At 45.2% G+C, this 20,662-nt stretch overlaps 1 non-coding gene and 1 pseudogene across 1 annotated transcript; one reads left to right on the forward strand and one right to left on the reverse strand.

Moving 5' to 3' along the window:
• The first annotated feature begins 6,989 nt into the window (after positions 1-6,989).
• LOC139006261 (jun dimerization protein 2 pseudogene) lies at positions 6,990-7,556 on the forward strand (annotated as a pseudogene).
• Positions 7,557-17,915: 10,359 nt separating this feature from the next.
• Positions 17,916-18,022, reverse strand: LOC139007775 (U6 spliceosomal RNA). Its single transcript, XR_011470937.1, has one exon. It is a non-coding gene; the product is annotated as a U6 spliceosomal RNA (small nuclear RNA).
• Positions 18,023-20,662: the final 2,640 nt, after the last annotated feature.

The following is a 20,662-nucleotide window of genomic DNA, read 5'->3' on the forward strand; positions in this document are numbered from 1 at the left end:
AGCCACCGCCCTCCTGGTAAAGGAAGCCTCAAAGCTGACCTTTGGCCAAAATCTCCAAGTAGTTGCTCCGCATGCAGTTGAGACCTTATTAAGGACCCCCCCGGAGAGATGGATGTCCAACGCCCACATTACCCAGTACCAGGTGTTACTGCTAGACCCACCACGAGTCAGCTTCCTGAAAACAGCTGCCTTGAACCCAGCCACACTCCTCCCTGACGAGGAGGCAGAGCCCCCTTCTCATGACTGAAAGGAGACATTGACTGCCCTTACTTCCCTCCGAGAGGACCTTGTGGACCAGCCCCTGCAGAATCCAGATGAGACCCTCTATACGGACGGGAGCAGCTTCGTAGAGGAAGGTATCCGGTATGCGGGGGCGGCAGTGGTGACACAAAAGGAGGTTCTCTGGGCACAGGTCTTAGGACGAGGCACCTCAGCCCAAAAGGCAGAACTTATAGCACTCACTCAGGCCCTCCGTTGGGGAAAGGGAAAAAGAGTGAACATTTTCACAGACAGTCAGTATGCTTTCGCCACTGTACATGTGCATGGGGCCCTATATCAGGAAAGAGGCCTCCTGACCTCAGGAGGAAAGGACATTAAAAATGCTTCTGAGATACTTAACCTCCTGGCAGCCATATGGGGGCCAAAAGAAGTGGCAGTAATTCATTGCCGAGGGCACCAGAAGAGTGATGATCCCAAAGCACAGGGGAATCGACTTGCAGACCGAACCGCCAAGGATGTGGCTAAAAGACCAGTAGGGCCCCTAGAAGTTCTCATAGCCCTGCCAGCACGAAGGCTCCCAGAGAAGCCTACTTATGTGACGGGGGAGCAGAGGCTAGCTGTGAAACTAGGGGCCCAGGAGGGAGAGGCTGGATGGCTAATCCTGCCAGATGGAAGGCCTATAGTGCCAGAAGCCCTGGGGTGGACCATCGCTTCCCAGACCCACCAGAGCACCCACCTTGGGGGAACGAAGCTATCAGAACTACTGGGAAGAGAATTTTACATCCCAGGGCTCCAGAAAATATCCCAAGAGTTGGCTAGGAGGTGCCAAGTGTGTGCCTGTTGTGGCTGCGCCGGGGCAGTGATTCCGAGGACAGAACCCTGGAGAACACTGGGAAGTGGACTTCACCGAGATACCAGGAGGACAAGGAGGGTATAAATACTTGCTGGTTTTCATTGATACCTTCTCTGGCTGGCCTGAGGCATACCCAACCAAGGCAGAGACAGCACAGGTAGTAGTTAGAAAACTCCTCACTGAAATTGTCCCCCGGTTTGGCCTGCCACTATACATGGGATCCGATAATGGCCCAGCGTTCATCGCCAAAGTTACACAATCCATAATTAAGGCCCTGAGGGTTACCTGGAAATTGCATTGTGTCTATAGGCCACAGAGTTCTGAACAGGTAGAGAGGATGAATCGGATCTTAAAGGAAACATTAACTAAGTTAAAATTAGAGACTGGCGAAAACTGGGTAAGTCTCCTTCCTTTTGCTCTCCTCAGAGCTAGGTGCACTCCATACATAAAGGGACTCACCCCTTTTGAAATTATGTTTGGCAGGCCACCACCTCTTCTTCCCCGCCTAAGGGAGGAGGAGCTTGCCCGACTGTCTACCCGAAATTTGCTTAAGTCCTTACAGGCTTTGCAGAGCAGCACCTCGTCGGCACAACGGGTGGTGAGAGCCGTACGGGAGGAGGATGTGCTGAGATCCAGTCCAACACAGCCTGCCTTTTCTCCGGGAGATCTCATTTGGGTGAAGCGTCATGACCCTGGCAGCCTGGAACCTAGATGGGATGGACCCTACCAGGTGGTGCTGAGCACCCCAACCGCCATCAAAGTCACAGGAAAGAGGCACTGGATCCATCGTACGCAGGTTAAGAAAACGAACGACAGCATCGAGGGATGGCGGGTCCAGAAGACCGGAGACCAGTTGAAGGTCAGACTCACTCGGTGTTCTTCCTAACTCTCCTCATCTGCCTGCAGCTGGGACTGGGAAATCCCCATTCGGCCAGAAATTACTCTTGGGAGGTCACACGTACTATTGATGGGACTGTTATAGGCTCTGTTGTTGGAATAGGGGCGCCTGTCATCCTGACAGATCTCTGTAAACTGTTTGGAGAAAACTGGGGAAATTCCCGTAGCAAAACTGCATCGACTGGGTATGGCTCGGGGGGCCATCCCCGGGTTACCAAAGCCAGGGGTTTCGGGTGCGGAGACCTAGCCCTAGCGCAAGAATTGTGGCACACTCGACATTATGTCTGCCCCCGGGAAGGGGGTAGTGACTGTGGAGGAGAGGGTGACTTCTATTGTGCCTCTTGGGGTTGTGAGACCCTAGCCCCATGGAAAAAACCTCCCACCGACAAGCTCCTCCGTCTGAACAGAGAGGTTCGACCTGGGGCCCCGAAGAAGAACTGCATGATCGGAAATTGTAACCCCATCCTCCTCATGCCTCTCGCCTGGTGGACTGACCAATGGGAAGGGGGAAAGACGTGGGGACTAAGACTCTATGTCAGTGGCCGAGACCCTGGCCAGCTCTTCACCATTCAACGCTGGACTCTTCCCCGGTGGTTCAACCCGATTGGCCCCTTGCGTCCCCTAGACAAGCCAGAGAGGCTGAGCCAGCCACAGCACCCAGCCCCAGCTAAACTTCCTGGTTCCCCTGGGTCACAAAGCTCTGGGAGTCCCAGCCCTACTCCACCTGCAGCCACGACCTCGCCAGCCCTTGGGGACCTACAACAGCTTTTGGATACAGGAGCAGGAAAACCAAACCAGAAGCTGCTGGGAATCTTGGACTTAATGTTTTCTTTCCTAAATTGCACCTGCCCAAACCTGACCGCGGATTGCTGGCTGTGCCTCAACCCTGAACCCCCTTATTATGTTTGGATAGGGGCAGGGGCCCAGCTTGGGAAGGACGCTTCTGCCATCAGAAACCTTTCGGCAGAAAGTCTGCCAGACGGACTGTGTATGTGGGGACACAAACACCAAGGACTTACTCTTGGGGACATCTTATTTTTTTTTTTTAAATATATTTTATTGATTTTTTACAGAGAGGAAGGGAGAGAGATAGAGAGTTAGAATCATCGATGAGAGAGAAACATGGATCAGCTGCCTCCTGCACATCTCCTACTGGGGATGTGCCCGCAACCCAGGTACATGCCCTTGACCGGAATCGAACCCGGGACCCCTCAGTCTGCAGGCCGACGCTCTATCCACTGAGCCAAACCGGTTTTGGCATCTTGGGGACATCTTAAACCCTGGGACTTGTGTGTACCCTATGAACTACCCCCTTAGCAGTTCCACCTATACAGATCTATGTAATTCATCTATCATACTTCCAAAGAATTATACAGGAGAGACTCCCACCTACTTAGTAGCTCAGGAGGGGACTTGGTGGGCATGTACAACTGGTATAACCCCTTGCATCTTCTCTCCAGTCCTCCAGAATCCGATGGACCCTGGACTATGCATTCTAACTCATATCCTCCCACAGGTATATTACTATCCGGGAGAAGGGGGCCGAGAACATTTAAACCTCGAACCCAGAAGGGTTAAAAGGGCCCCCATCCTAGTCCCCCTCCTTATGGGAATAGGACTAGCAGGGTCCACGGCCGTCGGAACAGCCGCCCTAGCAACCAGCCACCAGAATTATAAAGAGTTAAGTAGGCAGATAGATCAAGATTTAAGCTCTCTCGAAAAATCTGTTAGCCAACTGGAGGACTCCCTTGGTTCACTCGCAGAGGTAGTATTACAAAACAGACGAGGCCTAGATCTGCTTTTCCTGAAGCAGGGAGGCCTCTGTCTGGCTTTAGGGGAGTCTTGCTGTTTCTACACCAACCACTCGGGGGTGATCAGGGAAAGCCTTAGCCAGCTGCGAAAACGGCTGGCTGACCGAGAAGAGGCTAGAAGGGCTGAAGGCAATTGGTATGAGAATTTATTTTCCTGGTCCCCCTGGCTAACTACCCTGCTCTCCTCCTTGGCAGGACCAGTCGTTCTGCTCCTCCTAGGGCTCATATTTGGCCCCTGCATTGCCAGATGCCTCCTCAATTTCATACAAAATCAAATACAGGCTGTAAAGTTAATGGTTTTATACACCCAATACTCCAGAATCTTAGAGGAGGATGCTGAATCAAAGATTTGATTCCCAGTAAGACCAGTAGGGAATGTACTGGGCTGCATATCGGAGCTCGCTGTGCTGTCTGTTCCTGGAACAGACAGATAGGAAGGTACTGACATCAGGTCAGGCCTTGAGATATGGTCTCATGGTCCCTCCTCAATATATACTGTGCTCTCTGTTCCCGGAAAACATAGATAGGAAGGTGATAATGCTATACTGTGTCGGGAACAAATTGCGTAAGCATGGCTTTGTAACTTTGTAGTTTTTGCAAATAAATTGCTATAACTCTTGCAGTCAGGGGCTGCAGTTCTAAGCAAAGGCTGAACTGCAGACAGCTGGCCAGCTTAATAAAGGTTCCTAAGTTTAATTTCTGAGTCGGTGGTCTATCTCGCTGAGTCAACCAATAACATTAGGGGTTCCAGAAGGACAAGAAGAGCAGCAAGAAGCTATTTGAAGAAATAAAGACAGAAAACTTCCCCGATATGGGGGAGAAAAAGTCACACAAGCACAGAGAGTCCCAAACAAGATGAACCAAAAAGACCCACATGAAGATATGCCATAATTACAATGGCAAATGTTAATGACAAAGAGAGAATCTTAAAGGCTGCAAGAGAGACAGAGTTACCTACAAAGGATATCCCATCAGATTATCAAATTATTTCTCAACAGAAACACATCAGGCCAGAAGGGAATGGAATGAAGTATACAAAGTGATGCAAAGCAAGGGATTGAATACAAGAATACCCTATCCAGAAAGGCTATCATTTAAAATTGAAGGGAAATCAGGAGCTTTGCAGACAAAAAATGGCTAAGGGAGTTTATCACTACCAAGCCAGCAATGAAAGAAATCCTAAAGGGACTGGTGTAAAGAGAAGAAATAGAAAGAGATGAAGGAACACAGGCATAAAGAATAGAAATGGCTATAAACAAGTACCTATCCTATCTAATAAAAGAGAAACATGGTAATTAGCCATACCTCCACTACCCTTCCCATTGGCTAATCAGGGCAATATGCAAATTAACTGCCAGCCAAGATGGCGGCAGGCAGCCAGGCAGCTTGAAGTGAACATGAGGCTTGCTTGCTTCAGTGACGGAGGAAGCCAACGTTCTCCGCCTGCCGCTGCCAGCCTCTGAGCTTGCAGTTTGAAACATTGTTACAAATATAGAAGCTAAACAAAACCCCAGAAACCTGCTTTCAGCCAGCCGGGATCTCAGAGCTGGAGTTGAAACAGTGTTTCAATTATAGAACCCAAACAAACCAGATACCTGCTTTCAGCAGCCGAGGCCTCAGAGCTGGAGCTAAGCCTCAGAGCTAAAGCTGGCCCAGAATAAAAAAGAAAAAAAGGAGTGGTTGGGAGCTTCAGTCACCAGCCAGCCTGAAAATAGCCCTCAGCCCCTCACCCAGACTGGCCAGGCACCCCAGTGGGGACCCCCACCCTGAAGGGGGTGTGACCAGCTGCAAACAGCCCTCAGCCCCTCACCCATGCTGGCCAGGCACCCAAGCGGGATCCCCACCCTGATCCAGGACACCCTTCAGGGAAACCAGCCAGGCCCCACCCGTGCACCAGGCCTCTATCCTATATAGTAAACGGGTAATATGCCTCCCAGCACTGGGATCAGCAGAGCCTCGAGGCCTCCCGGCACTGGGATCAGCATGACAGGGGGCAGCGCCCAAACCCCCTGATCGCCCTGCGGCTCTGTGTGTGACAGGGGGCGGGGCCACAACCTCCCTATCCTCCCTGCTCTGTTTGTGACAGGGGAAGGCGCCCCAACCCCCTGATCGGCCCTGCTCTGTGCCTGATAGGGAGGAGCTCCCCAACCCCCTGATCGCCCTGCGGCTCTGTGTGTGACAGAGTGCGGCGCACCAACCCCCCCCCCCCCCCACGGGACCTGCTCTGTGTGTGATGGGGTAGAGCCATAACCTCCCCGTCGGCCCTGCCCTGAGTGTGACAGTTGCGGGGCCCCAACCCCCTGATCGGCCCTGCTCTGTGTGTGACAAGGGGCGGTGCCCCAACTCCCCTATCGGCCCTACTCTGTGAGTGACAGGGGGGAGCTCCTCAACCCCCTGATCGGCCCTGCTCTGTGCATGACAGGGGGGGACTCCCCAACCCCCTGATCGACCCTGCTCTGTGCGTGACAGGGTACAGAGCCCCAACACCCCTGATGGGCCCTGCTCTGTGAGTGACAGGGGGCAGCAACCCAACCCCCTGATTGGCCCTGCTCTGTGTGTGACAGGGGGTGGCGCCGCAACCTCCCCATCGACCCTGCCTTGAGTGTGACAGGGGGTGGTGCCCCAACGCCCCAATCGGCCCTACCCTGAGCGTGACTGAGGGTGGCATCGCAACCTCCCGATCCGCCCTGCTCTGTGCATGACAGGGGGCGGAGCCCCAACTCCCCAATCAGCCCTGCTCTGAGCCCAACCAGGGGCTGCACCTAGGGATTGGGCCTGCCCTCTGCCACCCAAGAGCGGACCTAAGCCAGCAGGTCGTTATCTCCCGAGGGGTCCCAGACTGTGAGAGGGCACAGGCCAGGCTGAGGGACCCCCCCTCCCAGCTGAGTGCACAAATTTTTGTGTACCGGGCCTCTAGTCCTATATAATAAAAGCCCAGTGACCATAAGGGCGTAACAACCAGAATGACCAGAGACCAGAACCACTATGGCCCCTGGATGAGGTGGCCCTGCCCCTCAGCAAACAGTTATGGGCAACCAGGCAGGCAGACGAGTGGTTAGGGGTGATCAGGTAGGCAGGCAGAGCCCTGAGATTGATCGCCTCAAAGAGCGAGACCCAGCAGGAAGAATGCTGGGCAGCTGCGATGGGAGGCACTGGCGGTGGTGGACGCTGCAGGGCAGAGCTGGCACCAATGCAGCTCCTAAGCGGGCATGGTGTCTGCAGCCTGGCCCAGGCCCCAGGGTCGCAGTCTCTCCCCGCAGCTTCTGCAGGGCTGGACTGCCACGCCTCCTGCTATAATACCTGGGCAGATCCTGGACCCTTCCATGACTGCAGGCTCTCTGTCAGAACTCGGCCCCCTGACTGGACTCCCAAGCTCAGCCCTGACTGCAGAGGATGCTGACATCCACAACATTGGGGCCATGATCGCCCCTTTGCACTTCCTGGAGGTGAAACTGGGCAAGAGGCCTCAACCTGTGAAAAGTGAGATAGATGAGGAAGAGTAGTGGAGGAAAAGGCACTGGGAAAAGAACAATGTGGTGGCATCCCAGTGCTGGAACAAGAAGAAGGAGCAGAAGGAATTTCTGCAGCAGGAATCTGAGTGGCTGGAGCTCATGAATGCGGAGCTGAAAACCCAGATGGAGGAGCTGAAGCAGGAGCAGCAGCAGCTCATCCTGATGCTCAACCAGCATCACCGCACCTGCATCGTCAGGCCCGGCAGCGTTAAGGCCCCCAACTCAGAAGGCAAACCACTCCTGGAGCAGCTGGAGAAGAAGTGACCATGGACTGGGAGAAGGAAGAGGTGGAGGAGGAGATGAGCAGAGGGAGGAGGAGGGTCTCAGAGGGCTCTTCCTTGCTGCATTAAAAACTCTTCAATGAGGCTCAGCACAGCCAGCATCGGCCGGGCTTTTTTGTGAAACTCAGATCAGTCACACCAGGGGAAGAAATCCAGGCTGATGAAACCCAGGACCAAGCGCTAAGACAAAAGTAGTCCTGAGGGGGGCTGTTCTGCCTGGGGCCAGGCATGCAGGAGGCAGGACAGAGGCTCTGGGCCAGAGAGATGCCCAACCAGGCAGCTGTGGGCACTTCTCCAGCATCTCTGCTGGGGCACACCGAAAGGACCTCCGAGCAGCCAGGAAAAGCCATGAGTTGCCACAAAAATTAGGCTGAGTATGGAACTCAGAGTGAAACTGCAATCTGCCTGCCTCCAGCCCTGACCCTGATCCTTACACTGATCCTGATGCAAAGCTGGAGAAGGGCACAATGCCAGGCCCTGCTGTACCCACCCACTGTGGTCCAGCTCAGTCCTGCCCAGAGTGGCAGCCAGGGCACACCCTCTCTGGCCCTGCTGGAGATGCTGTGGGCATGAGGCACGGGCACCCTTCCAAAGCACATACTCACTGAATGTTTACAGACTGGCTGTCCTGGCAGGGCTTTCAACTGCACATGTTTTTAAAAAATATTTTTTACAAAAAAATTGTATACAAGCAATATATAAATGGATTTCTATAATCACTCAATGTGATACTGTATAAATATGCTATGGTTTGTTTGTTACAGACAGATATTCAACAGTTATGGCCATTTCGTGTAACTTCTAAGTACTGTAGTCTCTGGGTGTTGGGGGTGGTAGGGGCAGGGTGTGATGCATTTCCATCTTGGTAAACCCTTAATAGTACTCAGTTCTGTATTGCTCTGTAAACATTATTCTTACTTTAAAAAAAAGAAAGAAAGAGGGAGGCCCAGGTCACTGGCCGGCAATGTTGTGGCAGGTGTGCAGGTGGCCAGTGATCATTCTGCAGAGGAGGCCCAAGCCAGCCAAGCCATCACACTCCACACCTGACACCTGCAGAGGGAGGCAACCAGTGGCAGGGGAAACGGGGGAGCAGCGCTGCACAGATGTCAAGAAGTGGCAGCAGCAGGGGTGGGGCAGCTGCCTACAGCCAGGGGAAGGAAAGCCCTGATAGGCCCTGATCTCAGGCCAGACCTAGGGACACTACCTGAGGGGGTCCCAGATTGTGAGAGGGTGCAGGCTGAGGGACCCCCACCCCTTTGAGTTCACGAATTTTCATGCACCGAGCCTCTAGTCAATAATAACATTAAATGTAAATGGACTAAATGCTCCAATCAAAAGACATTGAGTGACTGAATGGATAAGAAAACATGACCCATATATCTGCTGTGTACAAGAGACCCACCTCAGAACAAGGGATTCACACAGACTGAAAGTGAAGAAATGGAAAAATATCTTTCAGGCAAGTGGAAATGAAAAAAAAGCTGGAGTAACAATACTTATATCTGACAAAATAGACCTCAAAGTGAAGGCCATAACAAGAGACAAGGAAGGCCACTTCATAATTCTAAAGGTACCGATACAACAAGAGGATATAACTCTGGTAAACATATATTCACCCAATGCAGGAGCACCCAAATACATAAAAGAAATGGAAGATATCAGCGGAGAGATTGATTGCAATACAATCATAGTAGGAGACTTTAATGCCCCTTTAACATCACTAGACAAATTCTCTAGATAAAAAATCAGCAAAGAAACAGCAATCCTAAACAACTCACTAGATCAGATGGACTTAATCAACAATTTCAGAACATTCCAACACAAAGCTAAAGAATATATATTCTTCTCAAGAGCACATGGGGCATTTGCAAAGATAGGCCACATATTAGGACACAGGCAAAGTCTCTCCAAATTCAAGAAGATTGAAATGATATCAAGCATATTTTCAGATCACAATGGCACAATATTAAAAATAAACTACAATTAAAAATTCACAAAAATTCAAATACTTGGAGGCTAAATAGGATGTTATTAAACAATGATTGGGTTACCAAAGCAATTAAAGAAGAAATAAATAACACCTTGGAAAAAAATTACAATGAAAACAAAACAACCCAAAATCTATGGAAAAGAGTGAAAGCAGTCCCGAGAGGGAAGTTCATAGAATTACAGGCCTACCTCAAAAAAACGAGAAAAGCTGGTAATAAACTATCTAACTCTACAACTTGAAGTATTAGAAAGATAGCAATAAGAAAAGCCCAGAGTGAGTGGAATGAAAGAAATAGTAAAAATTAGAGCAAAAAAAATAGAGACAAAAGAAAAATACAAAAGTCAATGAAACCAAATGCTGGTTCTTTGAAAGGATAAACAAGATTGATGAACCTTTAGCCAGGCTCACCAAGAAGCAAAGAGAGAGGACCCAATTAAACAAAATCAGAAATGAAAAAAGCAAAATAACAACAGACCCTTCAGAAATACAAAGAATCATAAAATAATAATATGAGCAATTCTATTCCAACAAACTGTTCAACCTAGAAGAAATGGACATATTCCTAGAAAAATACAACCTTCCAAAACTCAATCAGGAAGAATAAAAAAATCTGAATAGGCTGATAACTATGAAGGAAATTGAAGTAGCAATAAAAAAAAAAACTCCCACCAAACAAAAGCCCAGGGCCAGATGGCTTTACAGGGGAGTTTTACCAAACATTCAAAGAAGAACTAATACCTATACTCCTCAAACTATTTCAGAAAGAACAAGAGGATGGAACACTTCCTAACTCTTTTTATAAGGCCAGCATTATCCTAATACCAAAACCAGGATTAAGACGCTACAAAGAAAGAGAATTATAGGCCAATATCCCTGATGAACATAGATGTTAAAATCATCAACACAATATTAGCAAATCGCATCAAGCAATATATTAAAAAGATCATACATCATGATCAAGTGGAATTTATTCCAGGGATGCAAGGCTGGTACAATATTCACAAATCAATAAACGTGACACATAACATAAATGGATTGCAAAACAAAAATCACATACTGATATCAATTGATTCAGAAAAAACATTTCACGAAATCCAATACCCTTTTTAAAATAAAACTCTCAGCAAAGTGAGAATAGAGGGAACACATCTCAACATAATAAAAGCCATATATGAAAAACCTACAGCCAACATCATACTCAATAGGCAAAAACTAAAATCATTTCCCCTAAGAACAGGAACAAGACAGGGATACCACTTCCACCACTCCTGTTCGACATAGTACTGGCCATAGTGATCAGAAAGGAAAAAGAAATAAAAGGCATCCAAATTGGAAAAGAAGAAGTAAAACTGTCATTATTCGTAGATGACATGATATTGTACATAGAAAATCCCAAAGATTCCATTAAAAAACTACTAGACTTAATAAATGAATTCAGCAATGTAGCAAGATACAAAATTAAACACCCAGAAAACTATGGTTTTTTCTTAATACACCAATAATGAACTCACAAAAAAAGAAACTAAAAAAAACCCAACAATCCTATATACCATTGCAACAAAAAAATTAAGATACCTAGGAATAAATTTAACTAAGGAGGTAAAAGACCTGTACTCAGAAAACTGCAGGACATTGAAAAAAGAAATAGAGGAAGACAAACAAATGGAAGAATATACCGTGTTCATGGATTGGTAAAATCATCATCATTAAAATGCCCATACTACCCAAAGCAATCTATGGATTCAATGCAACACCCATTAAAATATCAATAGCATACTTCAAAGACCTAGAACAAACTCTCCAAAAATTCATCTGAAACAAAAGAAGACCCCGAATAGCTGCAGCAATCTTGAGAAAGAAGAACAATGTTGGAGGGATCACAGTACCAGATATCAAGCTATATTACCAAGCCATAGTTCTCAAAACTGTCTAGTACTGGCACAAGAACAGATATATAGACCAATGGAACAGAACAGAGAACCCAGAAATTGACCCAAGTCATTATGCTCAATAAATATTTCACAAAGGAGGCAAGAACATATAATGGAGTCAAGACAGTCTCGTCAATAAATGGTGTTGGGAAAATTGGAAAGGTATGTACAAAAATATGAAACTAGACCACCAATTTACACTACATAAAAATAAACTCAAAATGGATAAAGGACTTAAACATAGGATGGAAAACAATAAAAATCTTAGAAGAAGCCATAGGTAGTAAAATATCAGACATTTGTCGTAGCAAAATCTTTACTGGTACAGCTCCTAGGGCAATGGAAACTAAAGTGAAAATAAACAAATGGGACTACATCAAAATAAAAAGCTTCTGCACAGCAAAAGAAACATCAACAAAACAACAAGAGTGCCCACTGCATGGGAGAACATATTTGCCAATATTACATCTGATAAAGGTTTAATCTCAAAATTTACAGGGAACTCATACAACTTAACAAAAGGAAGATCAACAATCTAATAAAAAAATGGACAACAGACCTAAATAGACACTTTTTTTTCAAAGAGGACATACAGAAGGCCAAGAGACATATGAAAACATGCTCAAAGTCATTAATCATCTGAAAGATGCAAATCAAAACAACAATGAGGTACCATCTCACACTTGCAGAATAGCTGTCATCAACAAATCAACAAATGACAAGTGCTGGAGAGGATGTGGAGAAAAAGGAACCCTCGTGCACTGCTGGTGGGAATGCAGACTGGTGCAGCCACTGTGGAAAACAGTATGGCGTTTCCTCAAAAAATTAAAAATGGAACTCCCATTTGACCCAGTAATCCCACTTCTAGGAATATATCCCAAGAAAACAGAAACACCAATCAAAAAGGATATATGCACCCCTCTGTTCATAGCAGCACAGTTTACAATAGCTAAGATTTGGATACAGCTTAACACTCCGGTGTGGGGTGAATTTCCCGCCAAAATATAAGATGGCGCGGGCAATTATTTAGGTTTCCCGCGCAAAATCAGGGATTTTTATGATACCTATTACCCCAATGGGTATGAAACGGTTCGCATACGCAGGTAGGTATCTTTGTGAACGGCAAACAAACAAATATTTGGTAATATGCAGTTACAATCGGCCCGAGTTTACACGTTTCCCGCACTCCACCTCAAATCTATATGGACCGAGTTAAGACGGCTCCCTCGGAGTACGCGCAATTCACGCCAGCCGACTTAACTCGTTTCCCCCACTCCAAGTGTTAACTGCCATCAGCAGATGAGTGGATTAAAAAACGGTGGTACATCTACACAATGAAATACTATGCTGCTATAAAAAAGAAGGAATTCTTACCATTGCTACTGCATGGATGGAACTGGAGAGCATTAAGCTTAGCAAAATAAGCCTGTCAGAGAAAGATAAATATCACATGATCTCACTCATTTGTGGAATATAATGAACAACATAAATGGATGAACAAAAATAGAACCAGTGTCATAGAAGATCGAACAGAGTGTCCAACCTATGAGGGAAGGTGTGGGGTGTGGGGGTAAGAGATCAACCAAAGGACTTGTATACCTGCATATGAGCATAACCAATGGACACAGACTGGATGGGGAGGGGGAGAGGGTGTGTGATGGGGGGTGCGTGATGCCAGGAGAGGTCAACAGGGGGGTGGGGGTGGAGGGAAGGAGACTTATGTAATACTGTAAACAATAAAGAATTTTTTAAAAAAGGGTGTTGGATTTTGTCGAATGCTTTTTCTGTATCAATTGATATCAGTATATGATTTTTGTCTTGCAATCTATTGATGTGCTGTATCACATTTATTGATTTGCGAATATTGTACCAGCCTTGCATCCTCAGAATAAGTCCCACTTGGTCATGATTTATGATCTTTTTAATGTATTGCTGGATCTGGTTTGCTAAAATTTTGTTGAGGATTTTAGGGTCTATCTTCGTCAGGGATATTGGCTTGTCTCTTTCTTTGTCGTGTCTTTATCTGGTTTGGGAATTTGGGTGATGCAGACCTCATAAAAAGAGTTCAGAAGTGTTCCTTCCTCTTGAATTTTTTGGAATAGTTTGAGAAGTAGAGGAGTTAATTCTCTGAATATTTGGTAAAACTCTGCTGTGAATCTGTCTGAACCAGGGCTTTTGTTTGCTGGGAGTTTTTTTCAATTATTGCTTCAATTTTATTGGTAGTTATTGGCTTATTCCAGTTTTTTTATTCTTCCTGATTGAGTTTTGGAAGGTTGTATTTTTCTAGAAATATTTCCATTTTGTCTAGGTTGTCCTGTTTGTTGGAATAAAGTTGTTCATGGTATTTTATTACAATCCTTTGTATTTCTGTGTGGTCAGTTGTTACTTCTCTTCTTTCATTTCTGATTTTGTTTATTTAGGTCCTCTCTTTTTGTTTCCTGGTGAGGTTGGCTAGATATCTATCAATCTTATTTATCCTTTCGATGAACCAGCTCTTGGTTCTATTTACCTTTTGTATTGTTTTCTGTTGTTGTTTGTTTGTTTCTATGTCATTTGTTTCCATTCTGATCTTTATTATTTCCTTCCTTCTACTTGTTTTGGCCTTTTCTTGTTTTCTTTCTAATTATTTAAGTTGTAGTGTTAGATAACTTATTACCAGTTTTTCTAGTTTTTTTGAGGTAGGCCTGTAGTGCTATGAATTTCCCTCTCAGGACTGCTTTCACTGAGTCCTATAGGTTTGGGTTGTTGGGTATTCATTTTCATTTGTTTCCAGGATGTTTTTAATTTCTTCTTTGATCTCTTTCCTAACCCATTCTTTGTTTAATAGCATGCTATTTAGCCTCCATGTATTTGATTGTTTTTGAGTATTTTATTATAGCTGATTTTGAATTTCATGCCATTTTGGTCTGGGAAGATGCTTAATATTATTTCAATATTCTTGAATTTATAGAGACTTAGCTTGTGTCCTAAGATGTGGTCTGTCTTTGAAAATTTCCCATGAGAAGAATGTATATTCCATAGTTTTTGGGGTGGAATATTCTGAAGATGTCAATTAGTTCCAGAGTCTCATTTTGGATTGCTGTTTCCTTGTTGATATTTTTTGGCTATAAAATTTATCCAATGATGTAAGTGGGATATTAAAGACCCCTACTATGATTTTATTGCTGTGATGTCTCCCTTGATATCCTCCTGAAGTTTAAAAAAAAATATATTTAGATGCTCCTGTATTGGGTGCATATATGTTTACCAGAATTATAGCCTCTTGTTGTATCAATCCCTTAAGTGTTATGAAGTGGCCCTCTTTATCACTTGTTATGGTCTTCACTTTAAGGTCTAGTTTGTCAGATATAAATATTGGTACCCCAGCTTTTTTTTTTTCATTTCCCTTCGCCTGAAATTTTTTTCCATTCATTCACTTTCAGTCTGTGTGAGTCCTTTGTTCTAAGGTGGGTCTCTTGTAGATAGCATATATATGGGTCATGTTTTCTTATTTATTCATCTACTCCATGTCTTTTGATTGGAGCATTTAGTCCATTTACATTTAAAGTTATTATTGATAGGAACTTGTTTGTTGCCATTTTTATTCTTTATGCCTGTGTTCCTTATGCCCTTTCTATTTATTCTTTTTACAACAGCCCCTTTAGCATTTCTTGCATTGCTGGCTTGGTGGTAATAAACTGCCCTGAGGCTACTGGGAGGGGCTTAGCTTTTTGTCTGTGTGGCTACTGATTTTTACTATCAATTTTGAATAATAGCCTTGCTGGGTATAGTATTCTTGGATTCAGTCGCTTGCTTTGCATTACTTTGTATACTTCATTCCATTCTCTTGTGGTCTGATGTTTTTTTGTTGAAAAATAGGTTGACAGTCTCATGGGAGATCCCTTGTAGGTAACTTTCTGTCCCTCTCTGGCAGTCTTTAAGAGTCTTACTTTGTTGTTGAGTTTTGCCAATTTAATTATGATGTGTCTTGGTGTCAGTTTTTTTCAGTTCATTTTGTTTGGGATTCACTTGTGTGACTTTTTTCTTCCCATGTCAGGGAAGTTTTCTGTCATTATTTCTTCAAACTGGTTTTCTATTCTTTGCTCAGCTTCTTGTCCTTATGGCACTCCTATTATGTGGATGTTGTTTTGTTTCCTGTTCCAAAGCTTCCTTAGACTCTCCCCCCTGCTTTTTAATTTTTTTCTAGTTGCTGCTTTGCTTGGGTGCTTTCTTTTTCTTTCCTTTTTTATTGTTTAAAGTATTACATATATCTCCTTTTTCCTGGCCACTCACACCCCTGAGGGCAAGCCCTCACTGCCCCCATGTCTGTGTGCATTGGTCATGCTAATATGCATGCATACAAGTCCTTTGGTTGATCTCTAACCCCTCTCCCCTGCCATTTGTCTCTGGATATATTTTTGTTCATCAGTTTATGTTGATCATTATATTCCACATATGAGTGAGATTATGTGATATTTATCTTTCTCTAAGTGGCTTATTTCACTTAGCATAATGCTCTCCAGTTCCATCCATGCTGATGCAAATGGTAAAAGTTCCTTCTTTTTTATAGTAGCACTAGAGGCCCGGTGCACAAAAATTTGTGCACTCGGGGGGAGGGAGGGTTCCTCAGCTCGGCCTGTGCCCTCTCGCAGTCGGGGACCCCTTGGGGTATGACCACCTGCTGGCTTAGGACTGCTCCCCAGGGGATTGGGCCTAAGATGGCAATCAGACATCACTCTGGCAGCCTGGCAGCCCTCGGGGGATGTCCACTTGCCAGCGGGGAGCAGGCATAAACTGCAGTCAGACATCCTTAGCGCTGCTGAGGAGGCAGGAGAGGCTCCCATCACCACCGCTGTACTGGCAGCCATCAGCCTGGCTTGTGGCTGAGCAGAGCTCCTCCCATGTGAGAACACCCTGACCACCAGAGGGCAGCTCCTGCATTGAGTGTCTGCCCCTTGGTGGTCAGTGTTTGTCATAGTGACCAGTCATTCCCAGTCATTCTGCTGTTAGGGTCAGTTTGCATATTACCCTTTTACTATATAGGATAGAGGCCTGGTGCATGGGTGGGGGTTGGCTGGTTTTCCCTGAAAGGTGTCCCGGATCAGGGTGGGGGTCCCGCTTGGGTGCCTGGCCAGCCTGGGTGAGGGGATGATGGCTGTTTGCAGCTGGTCACACCCCCTTCAGGGTGGGGGTCCCCACTGGGGTGCCTGGCCAGTCTGGGTGAGGGGCTGAGGGCCATTTTCAGGCTGGCAGGCCACTGAAGCTCCAAGGCTCTTTTTTTTTTCTTTTTTTTATTCTGGAATTTATTTACTTTCTCTAGCTGTCACTGGAGCTAAGAGCTGACTCCAGGTCTGAGGCCGTTGCCAGCTCTGAGGCTGTGGCTGGCTGAAAGCAAGTATCTGGGTTTGTTTAGATTAGATAATTGAAACTCTGTTGCCATCACTGGCGCTCTAAGCTTTGAGCTCACTGGCGGCTGAAAGCAGGTACCTGGGGTTTGTTTAGCTTCTATAATTGCAACATTGTTGCATCCGGAGCTCAGAGCTGGGCTGCGGCAGGCAGGGAACCTTGGCTTCCTCCATCACCGGGGCAACCAAGCCTCATGTTCGCTTCAGCTGGTTGGCAGTTAATTTGCATATCCTGCTGATTAGCCAATGGGAAGGGTAGCGAAGTTATGGTTAATTACCATGTTTGTCTATTATTAGATAGGATAGTATTCCATTGTGTAGATGTACCACAGTTTTTTAATCTACTCATCTGCTGATGGGCAGTTAAGCTGTATACAAATCTTAGCTATTGTAAACTGTGCTGCTATGAACAGAGGGGTGCATATATCCTTTCTGATTGGTGTTTCTGGTTTCTTGGGATATATTCCTAGAAGTGGGATTCCTGGGTTAAATGGAATTTAATTTTTAATTTTTTGAGGAAACTCCATACTGTTTTCCACAGTGGCTGCACCAGTCTGCATTCCCACCAGCAGTGCACAAGGGTTCCTTTTTCTCCACATCCTTGCCAGCACTTGTCATTTGTTGATTTGTTGATGATAGCCATTCTGACAGGTGTGAGATGGTACCTCATTGTTGTTTTGATTTGCATCTCCCAGATGATCAGTGACTTTGAGCATGTTTTCATGCATCTCTGAGCCTTCTGAAGGTCCTCTTTTGAAAGTGACTATTTAGGTCCTTTACCAATTTTTTTATTGGATTTTTTATCTTCATTTTGTTAAGTTGTATGAGTTCACTGTAAATTTTGGAGATTAAACCCTTTGCTTGGGTCTTTTCTATGTTGCCTTCTAACTTGCTGGTTTGGTCCTCAGCTTTTTCTAGTCTACTGTTTAAATCTTCAATTCAGTTCTTTATTGCAGGTATGCCATTCTTCATTTTCTCTTGATTCTTATTCATGTTGGTAAATTTCTTTTTTTTTTCAACTCATCTGTTTAGACAGTAAAAATATGGAATGCTTCATGAATTTGGGTGTCATCATTGCGCAGGGGCCATCCTAATCTTCTCTGTATTGTTTTAATTTTTGTATATGTACTGCTGAAGCGAGCATGTTGGCAAATTTCTTATCCAGACGTTTGAGCACCCTTATAACAAGTACTTTGAATTCTTTCTCTAACAAATTACTTGCCTCCAGTTCATTTAGCTCATTTTTTGTGTGATCCCCCCTTTTCTTTCATTTAGAGGTTGTTTCTTTATCTCCCCATTTTTGCTCTTCCTTTTTATTTTTTTCTATGTATTATTCAAACTGCAATGCCACCCATATTTTTTGATTTGGTCATATGTAGTAGTTGTTTTTTGGTACCCTGTGGTGCAATCTCTCATGTCTCCTAGGATGGAAGTTTTGGGGAGGACCCCTTCTTGAGATATTTGGGTTCTCCTGATGTTGTGGCATTTGAATGTTATTGTCCCATTCGTGGATGGCATCTCCTCTTAGGGTGTCTGATTATGTGGCTCTCTCACTACCACATCATGCAATCTGTTGTGGAGGTGCTGACAGAATAGCACAAAATACAATTTGACAAGATATGACACAAAAGGAACAGAACATGAATGTACACAAGACACCTATAACCCCAATAAAAGTGACCCTCCAAGAAAAGAGATTTAGGAAATAGAAAAGAGAGCAAGAATGATAGGAAGGGCAGAAAAAAGAAAGAAGGAAAGAAAATGGGGACAAAACAACAAAACAAACAAATAAACCAAAAAGCACAAACAAATAATATCCAGAAAAAATGGGGCATCAGAATCTGTAGATGTAGAGCTTAAATAAAGAAAGTAAGGTTAAGGAATTGGATGAATAGGGGAAGGACCATGGCTTAGAATAGAGGAGGGAGAAAAGAAATGAGAAGACAAGAAGAAAAAATAAAAAATAAAAAAATTTTATTGAAAAGAAGAATAGAGGAGAGAGCAGATAGGCCTAAATTTCAGTAGTGAAACAAGTTAAAAAATTAGGAGAAGAAAAAAGCAAGAGAGGAGAGAAAAAATAAAAATAATTGAGTAGTGAAGAAATGATAAGACAAGGGGAAATGGAGTAGGAGCAGGGAAGAGGAAATTAGATATATGAATAAAGCAACAGAGACTAGAATAATAATAGATCAATAAAGCAGATAAAGAAGATCAATTTTTGAAAGAGGGAAGAAAGAAAGGAAAGAGAAAAACTAAAACAGGGGAAGGAGAAGTAGAACAGAAGAAAAGAGAAGAGAGGAAGAAGAAGGTGCAGAAAAATAAATAAAAATAATTAAATATAAATATAAAATAGAAGATAAAAAAGTGAAGTGTCATTCACTTCAGCCGAGATTTAATGCCTCATAGGAGCTGGTTTAGGACCCCACTCTTCTGTTCTGTCTGCTAATTCTGGGCTTCTTGTTAGGTACTTAGGTGCTGGCCACTGTCAGGCACTGTCTTTTAGCATTTAGCTCCCTGCTTGAAGCTCCAAGAAATCCATGGGTCCTCTGCTTATGTCTGTTTCCACAAGCCTTGGCTACAAGCAGGTGGGGCCAATCTGCCCTCTTTGCCTGTCTGCAAGCTGTCAAACTTAATCATTCAAGCCTCTGCTTCTGACAGGGCTTTAGGTGGGGGAGATGCTGTTTAGCTTTCAGGGAATAAGATGGGTGTTTTTTTCCTGACCCAGAGCTACTCCTCTGTGAGTGGCCCAAAATATTACTCTGCCCTTGGCTGGTCAGAGATCCTTGTATGGACACCAATGGAATTGGCTGGCAACCTGGAGTTTTTATCAGTCTGGTTTCCAGAATAGTGGGGTGGACCCGTCACTCTTCCAATCCAGTCACTGAGGGCTCCTTGGGCCTATTCAGACCATGAGTTTGGCCTCTGCTTTTGTTTCCTCTGTGAAGCTCAACATGTAGGGCATGGCATGCTGTTTCACCTGCCCTGAGGCTACTGGGAGGGGCTTGCTCTTCTGGGGAGTTTGGAAGCTTAAGAATGTCCCAGTGCAGGCCTCCTGGCCATGTCTCCCTGCCCTGCTTCCCTCCTCAGCCTCTCCTCAGGCACCTCAAGTCCGTGTCTCCCTTCCAGTGCCAAAGCCTTGGGTGAGTGATTGCAATTGAAAAGTCCTGTGTTCTGAGCTTAGAGAATAAAAATAAACACAAAACAAAAGAAAAACAACAATGAAACCATGGCTTTCTCTCCCCCCAGCACTGTGGGGAGCCGGCATGGCCATGCCATACTCAGCCTTAGGGCCTTATGTGCCATGCCATCTCAGCCTGGTTCAGTGACCCTGAGTGGGAGTGGTGAAAGGCTTAGAAAAGACAGACATGAGAATGAAAGCTGGGTCTCAGTGGGACGCTGCCTCCCTGATGATGAGACAGTGCCAGCGCCCACAAGCCTTGTCTTTATTTTATAGCAGATGCCAGGTTTCAGTCCCACTCAACTACACGCACCTGAACTCTATCACTCAGGCACGTGGGGCCACATGTTCGGATCATAGGTTCAAGCTTACACTATAGCTGTTGTCTACAATTGTGCTGGGAAGGCTCTGCCCTCCAAGCTGGGACTTGAGAGGACTGTGCCCTCTCTTCAGTCCAAGGCTTGAACCTGTCCAAAACACTGTAGCAGCACCCCATATATCCCCCTTTTTCTTTTGTTTTTAAACATGCCTATTTATATTATCGAAAACTCTAAACAGCATAATCAAAACATCAAAACAAACTTCTGGCTATTAACAAAACATTCA

Source organism: Myotis yumanensis, unplaced genomic scaffold, assembly GCF_028538775.1.
Source record: "Myotis yumanensis isolate MYYU_CA2020_CCGP unplaced genomic scaffold, mMyoYum1.0.hap1 SCAF_3, whole genome shotgun sequence".
Classification (NCBI taxonomy): Eukaryota; Metazoa; Chordata; class Mammalia; order Chiroptera; family Vespertilionidae; genus Myotis; species Myotis yumanensis.